Below are 13,185 nucleotides of genomic sequence, written 5' to 3' on the forward strand. Positions count from 1 at the left end.
GGGAAAAGGAGGTGTCACTTTCACAGCGAGATGGGAGACAACAAAACAACGCACTGAGTTATGGTTGTTAAAAGTCTGTTACGCCACTTTTTTTGAGATCTGTGACTGAGAATCAGCAACAATCTCTCACTCACAACAAGAGAGAGAGAGAGAGCACAACTCACTGAATATACAACCTCCGACAACTGATCCACTGTTCCCGATGTTCCGTTCTCTCCTCTGACATTTCAGTCGGCACCACTGGCTTAGAATCAACCCATCCGCAGGGCTACAAAACCTCGGAACCCCAAAGGTGTGCTCGTCTTCTCGGCCAGGTCCTTGGGATGTCGAAGAGTGGCTGGCTGTGAGCCCCTAGGAGCGGGTCCCATCACGGCAAAGAACTGAAGTCTGAGTGTTACTCCAGGTTAGGGTTTCCAACAGAAGTACTTTCCAATGCTTCTCCTTCTCGTTATAAGACCTTAAGATATGGGAGCAGAATTAGGCCATTTCATCATGGCTGGTCCATTTCCTTCTCAGCCCCAATCTCCTGCTTTCTCCCCTTAACCTTTCATGTCCTGACTAATCAAGAATCTATAAACCTCTGCCTTAAATAAATCCTATGAATTGGCCTCCACAGCTGCCTGTTGCAATGAATTTCACAGATGCACTACCCTCTGGTAAGGGAATTCCTCCTCATCTCTGTCCTAAATGGATGTCCCTCTATGCTGAGGCTATGCTCTCTGATCTTAAGCACCCCCACTATAGGAAAGAAGTATTCCAGAACCTTACCTGCCAACAGACATGAGATGGAAAGGCCAACTTTCTCAGTTGTCTCTTTGTTCTTGGGAGATGGATGCATTTACTCATCCCCAGATGATCTAGGGGTTGGTGGTTGGGTTTTGGTTTGGAAATGCCATAGCCTTTAAGCTTATGATACTCTTTTGACTCTTGAGACCTGCCTGACGAGACATTTAGATGGGTTTGTAAATGTCATAATAACTGATATACCTGCCACAGGCACAGTGTTTCATAGATATGATTTATAAAATTATTTGCAAGATTGAGGCACAAATAATTGTACTTTCCATTACATGTATGCAGTCTAACTTCAATCTTAAATCTAATTTAGTTAGTGTTGAGTGTTCCTAAAAAGCGGGGGGGGGGGGGAGGGCAAAGGGCCAGCTCATAGAAAGGGCAATTGTGTTATTAATTTTCATTCTTTTGTGTCCACAGCAAGTAAGGGGAAGCCAAGTATCACTTTAATTACATATTTGCAAGAATTAGCAGTTAAACTGTTGTTAACAAGTAACAGTTACTTACCAATAATCTACACAATAATTTTTAAGTTGACTTCCCCCTGTATCACCTGGGACTTCACTATAGCCTGGTTTTGAACATGCCAAAGGGGATGATTTGAAAAGTGTGGATGGTTGTCTTTGACATCAAAGACACAATTTAACCAGCTAAGGCAACAAGGAATCTTAATAAAATTGAAATTACACCTGTTACAAATGAAAATGCTTGTGGTTGGACACAAATCATTTTGACCATAGAATGTGTTATAGAAGTTTCTTAAAGTGGTTTCCTTAGTCTATCAACTTTCAATTGCTTCTTCATTGATCTTCTCTGCATGAAGATACACATTGAAACTTGCTGTTTCTGAAATAGTGAAAGAATCCCTAACTTCATGCAGAAAGATTTGAAGCATATTCAGGAATAGGATGAAAGTGGCAAGTAACATTCACACCATATGTGTGACAGAGAAGATGACTTCTAACAAAGGAGAGTTCAACAATCTCCCTATATATTCACGGGAACAGCCAATGCCAACATTCCAATTATTAATTCCCCTTGGTTTCCACTGACAGAAGCAAATTGGACCAGAAGATCTGGGATTATGCCAGCGTGGACATGTGTCTCTATTCCTTTATCACTGCTGAATAAAGATACAGGAACTCAATGCCTAAAAGAAATGTAAGGGCATCTTTAAACTTAGTATGGGAGTTGGTAATATATTCTGGCCTTACCTATGAAGCTGATCAACCAGAAGTATATTGCAAAGGAGAAACTATCTGTGAGATAGCTTGATGCTAAACAAAGCACTTAGAGAAATACATGCAATTGCAGAGAGAGTAGGCGGTGGTAGGGTGAGGACAGGCAGGAGGCTGAAGCTTTATTTACTAGACATATTCCTGCAGTTCACTTTGAGATACATCTCTATGTCTAAAGTGTGGTATATTTCCTGTCTTCAATATAATGATTTGACAACTCAATGAAAGAAATATAACACATGTAAATGCTCAAGTGCGACCGTGGGGGGGGGGGGGGGTGAATAATGGAAGTCACCATACGATAAACCATAATGGAAGTAAATGACAACAAAGTAAATTTATTATCAAAGTACATATGTGTGACCATATACAACCCTGAAATTCTTTTTCTACTGCTCACATTCAATAAATTTCTAATAGACTAATTGCCATAAAAGAATCAATGGAAGACCACACAACTTGGGCATTCAACTGTGCAAAGACACAAACCGTGCAAATACAAAAAGAAAGAAATAATAATACTAAATAAGTAAGCACTGCAGTGTCTCAAAAAGAATTCACCCCCCCCACAGAAGTTTTCATGTTTTATTGTTTTACAACATTGAAACACGATGTATTTAATTTGACTTTTGTTGACACTGATCAACAGAAAAAGACATTTTTGTGTCAAACTGTAAACAGATCTCTAAAAAGTGATCTAAATTCATTACAAACATGAAACACATAAGTATTGCATAAGTATTCACCCCCTTCAAATTAGTACTTAGTAGATGCACCTTTGGCAGAAATGATGAAACTATGTACAGGGAGGAGGTCAAACACCTAGAGAGCTGGTGCAGGGATAACAACTTGATGCTTAATGTCTCCAATACCAAGGAGATGATCATCGATTTCAGACAGTCTCAGCCTGAGCACACACCCCTCAGCATCAGCGGCTCCACAGTGGAGAGAGTGGAAAACATCAAGATCCTTGGGGTGCAGATCTCGGACAATCTCACCTGGTCCAGGAACACCACTGGGAATGTGAAACGGGCCCAGCAGAGATTGCACTTTCTGAGGAAGCTTAAACAAGCATCACTCCCCACTAACATCTTAACTACATTCTACAGAGGCGTGGTTGAGAGTGTGCTGACCTTTTGCATCACGACCTGGTACTCCAGCTGCGGTGTTGTCGACAAAAAAGCCTTGCAGAGGGTGATTAGGGGAGCAGAGAAGGTTATTGGGGTCTCTCTACCTTCTGTCCAAGACCTCTTTCAGGGTCGATGCCTCCAGAAGACACGGTACATCATTAAAGACCCCTCACACCCTCTCCATGAACTGTTTGTTCTTCTGCTATCAGGCAAACATTACAGGAGCATCAAAATTAAAACTACAAGGCTACTAAACAGCTTCCTCCTACAGGCAGTCAGACTGATAAATAGCTGCTCCACCTGACTCTGCTTTGGACACTTTTAACTTGCACTGGACACTTATAACTGATTTTAACTGACATGTGGCTGTTGTGTTTTACTATTTATTGCTATGTTTATTATTTAGTGTTGCGTTTTGTTATGTTATGATTGCACTGCTCCTGGGAAACGCTGTCTCATTCCGCCCTGCAGAGCTGATGTTTGGTTAGAATGACAATAAAGTTTTTTGAATCTTTGAATCCCCATCAGTTTTAGACATTTAGACACTACAATTTTTCTCCATTTTTCTTTACAATACTGTTCAAGCTCTGTCAGATTGCATGGGGATCATGAGTGAACAGCACTTTTCAAGTCCAGCCACAGGTCTGGACTCTGACTTGGCCACTCCAGGACATCAACTTTGTTGTTTTTAAGCCATTCCAGTGTAGCTTGGGGTCATTGTCTTACTGGAAAACAAATCTTCTCCCAAGTTGCAGTCCTCTTGCAGACTGCATCAGGTCTTCCCTGTATTTTGCTGCATTCATTTTACCCTTTACCTTCACAAGCCTTCTAGGGCCTGCTGCAGTGTAACGTCCCCACAGCATGATGTAGCCACCACCCTGTTTCATGATAGGGATTGTGTGTTTTAACGGTGGCTGGCGCTTGGCTTATGCCAAACATATTGTTTATTCTGACGGCTAAAAAGCTCAATTTTGGTTTCATCAAACCATAGAACCTTCTTCCATCTGACTTCAGAGTCTCCCACATGCCTTCTGGCAAACTCTAACCGAGATTTCTTGTGAGTTTTTTCAACAGTGGCTTTCGTTGTGCCACTCTCCCTTAAAACTGTGACTGGTGAAGCACCTGGGCAACAGTCGTTGTATGCACAGTCTTTCCCATTTCAGCCACTGAAGCTTGTAGCTCCTCCAGAGTTGTCATAGGTCTCTTGGTGGCCTCCCTCACTAGCCCCCTTCTTGCACGGTCACTCAATTTTTGAGGACAGCCTGCTCTAGGCGGATTTACAGCTATGCCATATTCTTTCCGTTTCTTGATGATTGACTTAACTGTACTCCAAGGGATATTCAGTGACTTGGAAATTTTCTTGTATCCATCTCCCGACTTGTGCTTTTCAATAACCTTTTCGCGGAGTTGCTTGGAGTGTTCTTTTGTCTCCATGGTGTAGATTTTGCCAAGGTATTGACTCACTGGTGGTTGGTCCTTCCAGATACAGGTGTATTTTTACTACAATCAATTGAAGCACCGTAACTGCAAAAACAAATTTCCATTTAAATAACAATGTGACTTTCAAAACCAATTGGCTGTACCAGTGATGATTTGGTGTGTCATATTAAAGGGGGAGGGGGTGAGAGTGAATACTTATGCTTATGAACCCAGGTTACTTGTACTGTTGAGCAGTGTGCTAACCACTACCCTACCGTGCCACCCAATATGGTAGCGTTGGAAGTTTGCCAGAAGTTTGAGAGTGTCAGGGGGTAGAAGTGAATGCAGTTTCTATTAATCAGAAGAAAGTGTTTGGAAGCTGAAGGAAGATAAATCACCTGGATCAGATGGACTACACCTGAGACGCTTGAAAGAAGTAGTTGAAGAGACTGTGAAGGCATTAATAATAATCTTTCAAGAATCACTAAGTTCTGGCATGGTTTCAAAGGACTAGATAATTGCAAATGTCACTCTTCTCTTCAAGAATAGAGAGCAGCAGAAGAAAGAAATTTAGCCAGACTGAAATGGTTGGGTAGCAGAGTTAATTGTTAAAGATCAGGTTATGGGTACTTGGAAGCACGTGGTAAAGTGTCAAAGTCAGCATAGTTTCCTTAAGGGAAAATCTTGCCTGATCAGTCTGTTGGAATTTTTTGAGGAAATAACAAACAGGATAGACAAAGGAGAATTGTGGATGTTGTGTGCTTAGATTTTCAGAAAGCCTTTGACAAGGTGCCACTTAGCGAACTAAGAGCCCATGGTATGACAGGAAAGATACAAGCGTGGATAGAAGCTTAACTGACTGGCAGTAGGCAGAGAGTGGGAAAAAAGGGAGCTTTTTCAGATTGGTTGAAGGTGACTGGTGATTCCACAGGGTTCGGTATTTGGAGTGTTTCTTTTTAAGTTCTATTTCAATGAGTTAGATAATGGAATTGATGGTTTTATGGCCAAGTTTGCATACAGTATGAAAGAGGTGGAGGAGTAGATAGTTTTGAGGATGCAGCGAGGCTGCAGAAGGACTTACACTGATTAAGGGAATCGGCAAAGAAGTGGCAGATGGAAGACAATGTCGGGAAGTGTATGGTGATGCACTTTGGTAGAATGAACAAAAAGCATTGACTATTTTCCAAACATGGAAAACATTAAACAATTCATGGTGCAAAATGATTTGCAGGATTCCCTAAAGGTTAACTGGCAGGTTGAGTCAGCGGTGAGGAAGAAGGCAAATGCAATGTTCGCATTCATTTTGAGAGGACTAGAATATAAGACAAAGAATGTCATGCTGAGGCTTTATGAGGCTCTGGTGAGGCCTCACTCTGAGTGTTGTGACTAGCTTAGGCCTCTTATCTCACAAACAATATGCTGACATTGGAGAAGGTTCAAAGGTTCAAATGGAATGAAAAGCTTATCATATGAGGAAGATGGCTCTGGGCCTGTACTCACTGGAGTTTAGAAAAATGAGGGGGCATCTGAAGTTCAAAATTCAAAGATCAAAGTAAAACTTGTTATCAGAGTATATACATGTCGCCACATACAACCCTGAGAGTCTTTTTCCTGCGGGCATGCTTAGCGTATCTATAGAAGTGTAAATGGAAGCTGGATCAATGAACAACAAACTGTACAAAGGCAAATATAAATAAAATAACAATAAATAAGAAGAGCATGAAATAACAAGATAAAGAGTCCTTAAGGTGAGACCATCGGTTGTGGAAACACCACAAAAACAATGTGTGTAGTTATCCCCTTTTGTTCAAGAGACTGATTGCTAAGCGGTAGTAATTGTCTTTGAACCTGTTGGTATAAGTCCTGAGACACCTGTACCTTTTACCTGATGGCAGCAGTGAGAAAGAGCATGGCCTGGGTGGTGATTTCTTTGCAATTATAGATATATATATATATATATATCTTGGATCCAGGACGGGTCCTCTGAGATAGTGACACCCAGGAATCTAAAGTTACTGACCCTCTCCACCTCTGCTCCTTCGATGAGTACTGGCTCATGGACCTCTGGTTTCCCTCTCCTGAAGTCTACAATCAATTCCTTGGTCTTGTTGACATTAACTGAGAGGTGTTGTTATTATACCACCCAGCCAAATTTTCAGCATCCCTCCTGCATGCTGATTTATCACCGGCTTTGATACAGCCCACAACAGTGGTGTCATCAGCAAACCTGTACATGATGTTGGCACTATACCTTAGCAAAATGAGTAGAATGAATAGGTGTAAAATGAGTAGAACAGGGGTTTAAGCATACATCCATGTGTTGCTCTTGTGCTGATAGAGATTGTGGAGGAGAAGTTTTTGCCTATCCAGACTGACTGGGATCTACAAGTGAGGAAATCCAGGATACAATTGCACAAGGGGTTATTGAGGCCCAGGATCTGGAGTTTACTGATTATTTTCGAGAGGATGATGGTATTAAATGTTGAGCTGTAATTGATAAAGAGCATCCTGATGTATGCATCTTTGATGTCCAGATGTTCCAAAGTTGTGTGAAGAGCCAATGAGATGGCATCTGCTATAGACCTGTTGCTTTGGTAGGTAAATTGGAGTGGATCAAAGTCGCCACTCAGATAGGAGCTGAAATATTTCAGCACCAGCCTCTCTAAACACCTCTTAACTGTGGAAGTAGTGCCACTGGCTGTTAGCCATTGAGACAGGCTACCACGTTTTTCTTGATCATCGAGAGACATGGTGGTGGTCAAAGCGAGCACAGAAGGCATTGACCTCATGTGAAAGTGCAGGTCTACTGTCTCCAATATCGCAAGATTTAACTTGGTAAGATGTTATGGTATTCAAACCCTGCCACAGTTGTTAAGCTTCCCTCAGTGATTCCAGACTAGTCTGGAATCTTCACTTTGCCAATGGTGGGCTTTCCGGCGATCATACCTGCACCTCTTATAACATTCTTGTTCTCCAGACTTGAATGCCTTTGATCTGGCTCTCAGCAAGTTCCAGATTTCATGATATATCTAAAGCTTTTGATTGGAGTAAATGCTGAATGATTTCATGAGGACACGCACATCCACAGCTGTTTTAATAAATTCTGTTACACGCTGTATAGACGTTCAGATCCTCGGATGAGTTCTTGAACCTGGCCGAGTCTACTGACTGAAGGCAATCCTGTAACTGTTTCTCTGCCTCCCGCGACCACCTCTTAGCTGTCTTGATCTCTGGAGTCTCGTTCTTTAGGCTCCGTCTGTACGCAGGTAGCAGGAGTTCAGCGAAATGGTCTGATTTGCCAAAATGTGGTCTCAGGAAGGAATGAAAGGTTTTCTTTATCGTAGTGTAACAGTGGTCTAGTGTGTTGGAACCTCTGGTGCAACAGGTTTTGTTCTGATGACAATTGGGCAGAGCTTTCTTTAAACAGGCCTGGTTAAAGTCACCGACCATAACTTAAAATGCATCGGGATGGGCTGTTTCTTGCTGCAGACGACATCGTGCAGTTTCACGAGTGCTTGCTTATAATCGGACAATGGTGGTGTATTAACTGTGGTCAGGATCACGGATGAGTATACTTGAGGCAAATTGAACACACTACATTTGATCGTTAGGTGTTCTATGTCTGGGGAACAAGAGGTCGACAATATCCCAACATCCAAACACCGATGAGAATTGACTGAAAAGCACACACCGCCACCCTTTTCCTTAACAGAGTTCGCGGTTTGATTCATTCTGAAAATCGTAAAAACTTCTGTTCGGATTGCTGCGTCTGCCGTGTTCACTGTTAACCTAGTCTCAATGCAACAAAAAATTGAGATCTGTCTCATCTGCCTCTGATTCAGCAGCCTTGCCCTGCGATCGTCCGTTTTATTTTCCAGTGACTGCACATTTGCCAACAAGATGCTGAGTAAAGGAGGCCTCACTCCTCGGTGATTCAGCCTGGTTTGCATTTCGCCTGTCCGGCCATGGTGTTGACCCTTAAAGGTGCTGTGCTTAACTGCTCAGCTGGAGCTCATGAGTTCTGCTCCGCATTCGATTGCTGATTGTAGAATCTGAAGATCATTGATAAAAATCTGAAACATAGAAACATAGAAAATAGGTGCAGGAGTAGGCCATTCGGCCCTTCGAGCCTGCACCGCCATTTATTATGATCATGTCTGATCATCCAACTCAGAATCCCGCCCCAGCCTTCCCTCCATACCCCCTGATCCCCGTAGCCACAAGGGCCATATCTAACTCCCTCTTAAATATAGCCAATGAACTGGCCTCAACTGTTTCCTGTGGCAAAGTCCATTATTAAGAGGAAATTTACATGTTGCAGATTGCAGCAAAAGTAGTTCGAAAGGTGTATATTTAAAAGGAAAACCGGAACAATTTTCTAAAGCCCACAGAGAGTTGCTGATATACGCTGCACTATCTGCTGGGATCTCATTGAAACCTACCCTATAATGAAAGGCCTAGACAGAGTGGATGTGGGGGGGATGTTACCTCTAATGGGGGAGTCTAGGACCAGAGGGCACAACCTCAGAACAGAAGGATATCCATGTAGAATAGATTCGAGATGAGGAGGAATTCCTTTAGCTAGAGGCTAGTGAATCTGCAGAATTTGTTACCAAACATGGCTGTGGAGGCCAGGTCATTAGGTGTACTTAAGGTGGAGCTTGATCAATTCTTGGTAAGTCAGAGTGTGAAAGGTCAAGGGAAGAAGGAAGGAGAATGGGGTTGAGAGGGAAATGAATCAGCCATGAACAAATGCTGGAGAAGACTCGGTGGGTCAAATTGCCTAATTCTGCTCCTCTGTCTCATGGTCTTATGGTCAATTGGTCTTATAATTTAGCATTTGTTCTTGAACTTCCTGTCAGAGTAGATCTGGTGCAGGATCTGCAAACCCATTCCAGGAGATTGTAGCGAAGAAAAGGAGGCATAAGAAAAATTGCATTTTGGTTTAACTGTTGGTGTTTTGTTTATCATTTTACATCAGTTAAGTGTTTGAGTTGATCTTTATAAGAAATTAATTTTAAAAGCAATGTACTATATTTTTATGTTTTCATATGCTGTTAAGTGTCTGTCAAAGGCTTACAGAGGATTTTCATGGGCAGAGCCTATTCTGACCAGCATCTTTCACATCAGTGAAGATGAATTAAAACAACACAACATGCAGTCCAGCCATTTTTAAGCAATACATGCTTAGTCACTACTTTCAAATATTTATCATGCATTTCCCAAAGTGCAATGCAAAATAGAATAAATGCCATATGTAAAAAAAACCTCACAAGAGTTTTCCACCCATTATGAAGCTAGTATAGTGTTTGGTGTAGATAACAGCTCATAGAGGATGGATCTGTGAATATGCTCAGGGCAGTGTGTAGTCAAGAGCAAGAATAAGGCCTGAAAGTGGATGGTCAAAGGAATCAGAAGGTGAACTAGAATCCAGAGCATCAGAAGAAGGGCATTAGAAGTTTAAACAGCAGATAATGAGGCATGAACAAATGTAATTTGTCATAAAATTCATTTTCATAAAGCATGAAACATTAAGCAACACAGAAGGTTTTCCCAGCTAGGGACTTTTAAAACTGAGGGTTGCAGAATTTCAAAACCTCAGTACTCATTTGTAAAACACAATGCACTTTGAAAGGAGCCCTCTTCATTGGAATTGTTTGCAAATTCCCCCCTTGTTTGTTCAGTACATAACAGCATTAGCTGAATCATTTGGAATAGTGCTTCAGAAGCAGCAAATGTTGTAAACAGATGTCAGGACAGCTATGTGCTTGGAGAATTTGTAAATTCATAATCTTGTACCTTCTTAATATGGAAGCTGACGTATTTCCAGCCAGAAGTGTAAATGTGGTTTCCAATATTCCTCCTTGTGTCTCTGAATGTATAACATAAAATGGTGTTCAAATGGAATCAGTGCTAAAACAATGGGAGAGATCAGTAAATCATTGGTTATCCATCTATGAATGATTAAAACTATATAAAAGGCAATATTTAATGATTTTTTTCATTTCAATATCAAAGCTATACAAACTTAAAACAAAGAACCAAAGTACCTTGATAATTACTAAAAACTGCACAAATCAAAGTGCTTTAGTAATATATGAATAAATCATGATTCATTGACCATTCATAGAATATTATAAAGCATGTTAAGAAAAGAGGAATTTAATTATTGCTCTTACTAAATTAATCACTGGGGATTTGTCAATCTTTTTAAAAAATTATTTATTTTTCAGAATGTGGATATTGCTGGAAAGGTCGTCGTTTATCACCCATTCCAAACTGCCCTGAACAGAATGGCTTGATGAACATTTTTTTTAGATTATGAGAACAGGCAGTCCTCTTTTATTGTCATTTAGAAATGCATACGTGCATTAAGAAATAATACAATGTTTCTCCGGAGTGATATCACAGAAAGAACAAACCAAAGACTAACACTGACAGAACCACATAATTATAACATATAGTTACAGCAGTGCAAAGCAATACCATAATTTGATGAAGAACAAACTATGGGCACGGTAAAAAAAAGTCTCAAAGTCCCCGAGTCAATCGACTCCCGAGTCCCCGATAGCAGATGGCAAAAGGGAGAAACTCCCTGCCATAAACCTCCAGGCACCGTCAACTTGCCAATGCCTTGGAAGCAGCCGACCACAGCCGACACTGAGTCGTCCATCCGAAAACGTCGAGCCTCCAACCAGCCCCTCCAATACTGCCTCCCAAGTGCCATCCTCTGCTGAGCGCCTTCGACCTCGTCCCGGCCACTGAAACAAACAAAGCCGAGGATTCAGGGCCTTCTGTTGCGGAGATTCCAGTTACCACACAGTAGCAGCGGCAGCAAAGTGGGCATTTCAGAAGTTTTCCAGATGTTCCTCTGTACTCTCATGTCTGTCTCCATCAAATCAGAATTGTGCACGGTCCCTTACTTGACAGATAACAGATATCATTCACCAGAGAGGTCGCGCGCGCTGTCGTCGCGCCACCATCTTCTCCTCCTGGGTTTCTGGGTTTATATAAGAGTTAACCACATTGATGATGGTTTGGAGTCACATATAAGCTAGGTAAAAGAATGATGGTCAGTTTCCTTCCCTGAACCATTAGGATTAGTGAATCAGATGAGTTTTGTGATCAACATTTTAAGTTCCACATTATGAAATTAATCTAGTTGCCATGGTGGTGTCATAACTTGTGTGTTTGGTTTCGCAATCCAGGCTGCTGGATTATTATTCCAGTAACTTTATCCCACATTACCACCAGATCCAGCAGATAAAGATTATCAAAATGTTGAAAACAGAAAAAAAATGCACATACAAGAAAATCTGAAATAGTAAGTGAAAATGATCTTCAACAGTTAAGGCAACAGTTGTGCGGAGAGAAGCAAGATAAAGACCTAGATTTCCTGTTGTGGTCAAAATGTTGTTGCTACTAAATATAAGATATGTAGGAGGAATTTTGAAACATTGCAGTTATACTCTCCAATGACAATGTTTATACGGTAGATGTATTTTAGAATTTTCAACCATAAAATGGATGGAGAATAATTTTCAATCTGTACCCAAAAATCCCATAAGTGGAAAGTACTACTTTTAGAGTTAATAATTCTTTGGATCGGCCAAGTACTGTGGCAATTTCATTAAACAAATCACATCTACTTGCTGGACATATTTTTGAAAAATTACTATATTATGAGAAATTGTTATCACTTTAAATAGCTTCCTCCTTCCTTCCCGTAAGCAATAATTCAATTTTGTTTCAATCATGTGTTAATTCAACCAAACAACAGACATTCTGCTGATGTTCTCATAACAACAAAGCACGGTTTTGCCCTGAGTCTTTTACTCATGACTCTCTAAATAAGGTCATAAAGCATTGGAGTGGAATTAGGCCAATTGGCCCATGGAGTTCACTCTGCTGTTCCATCATGGCTGATTCATTATCCATCTCCACCCTATTCTCCTGCCTTCTCCCTGTAACTTTTGATGCCCTGAATAAGACCATAAGACATGGGAGCAGAGCTCAGCAATTCCATCGATTCAGTAGTTGAGTGGATGCCCAGTAATAAAGATTGGATAAGGTTACCCCACAATATATTGAAAAAAAATCAGATGTACTTTTTAAAGTTGGAGTTCATTGCAACAGCCAATACAAACAGTTCATTGCATTTATCAATGCAGTTATTTTTTTGTAAAGTGCTAAACTCTCAAAACCATGTGGTCAATTAGCAAAAGCCAAAAACTGAGAAGTTGCAATAGTACCAGAAAACAAGAATTCTTTCCTCAAGAGGCTTTAGATCCTTGGAAAATTAGTGCTTTCAAGACTGAGAATGATTTTTTTTTAATAGCTGATACTATCAGGGTATATGGCACCAAAGGTCATTGATGGCAGGCAGTACAGATTAACACCGATCTAATCGATTGGTTGATCAGGTTTGAAAGATTGAACTTTAATTACTTAAACTTATTTGATTTATACATAACTCTATGCTGACAATTTTGTTTAAAGGCTTCAAGTTTTTCATTCATAGTGAGTCATGTCTGCAGACTGGTACCTTTCAGAACTATTAGTGCTTAACTGCTGAAACTCCAGTAAGTCACTGACTTCAGCCCAAG

Source organism: Mobula hypostoma, chromosome 3, assembly GCF_963921235.1.
Source record: "Mobula hypostoma chromosome 3, sMobHyp1.1, whole genome shotgun sequence".
Lineage (NCBI taxonomy): Eukaryota > Metazoa > Chordata > Chondrichthyes > Myliobatiformes > Myliobatidae > Mobula > Mobula hypostoma.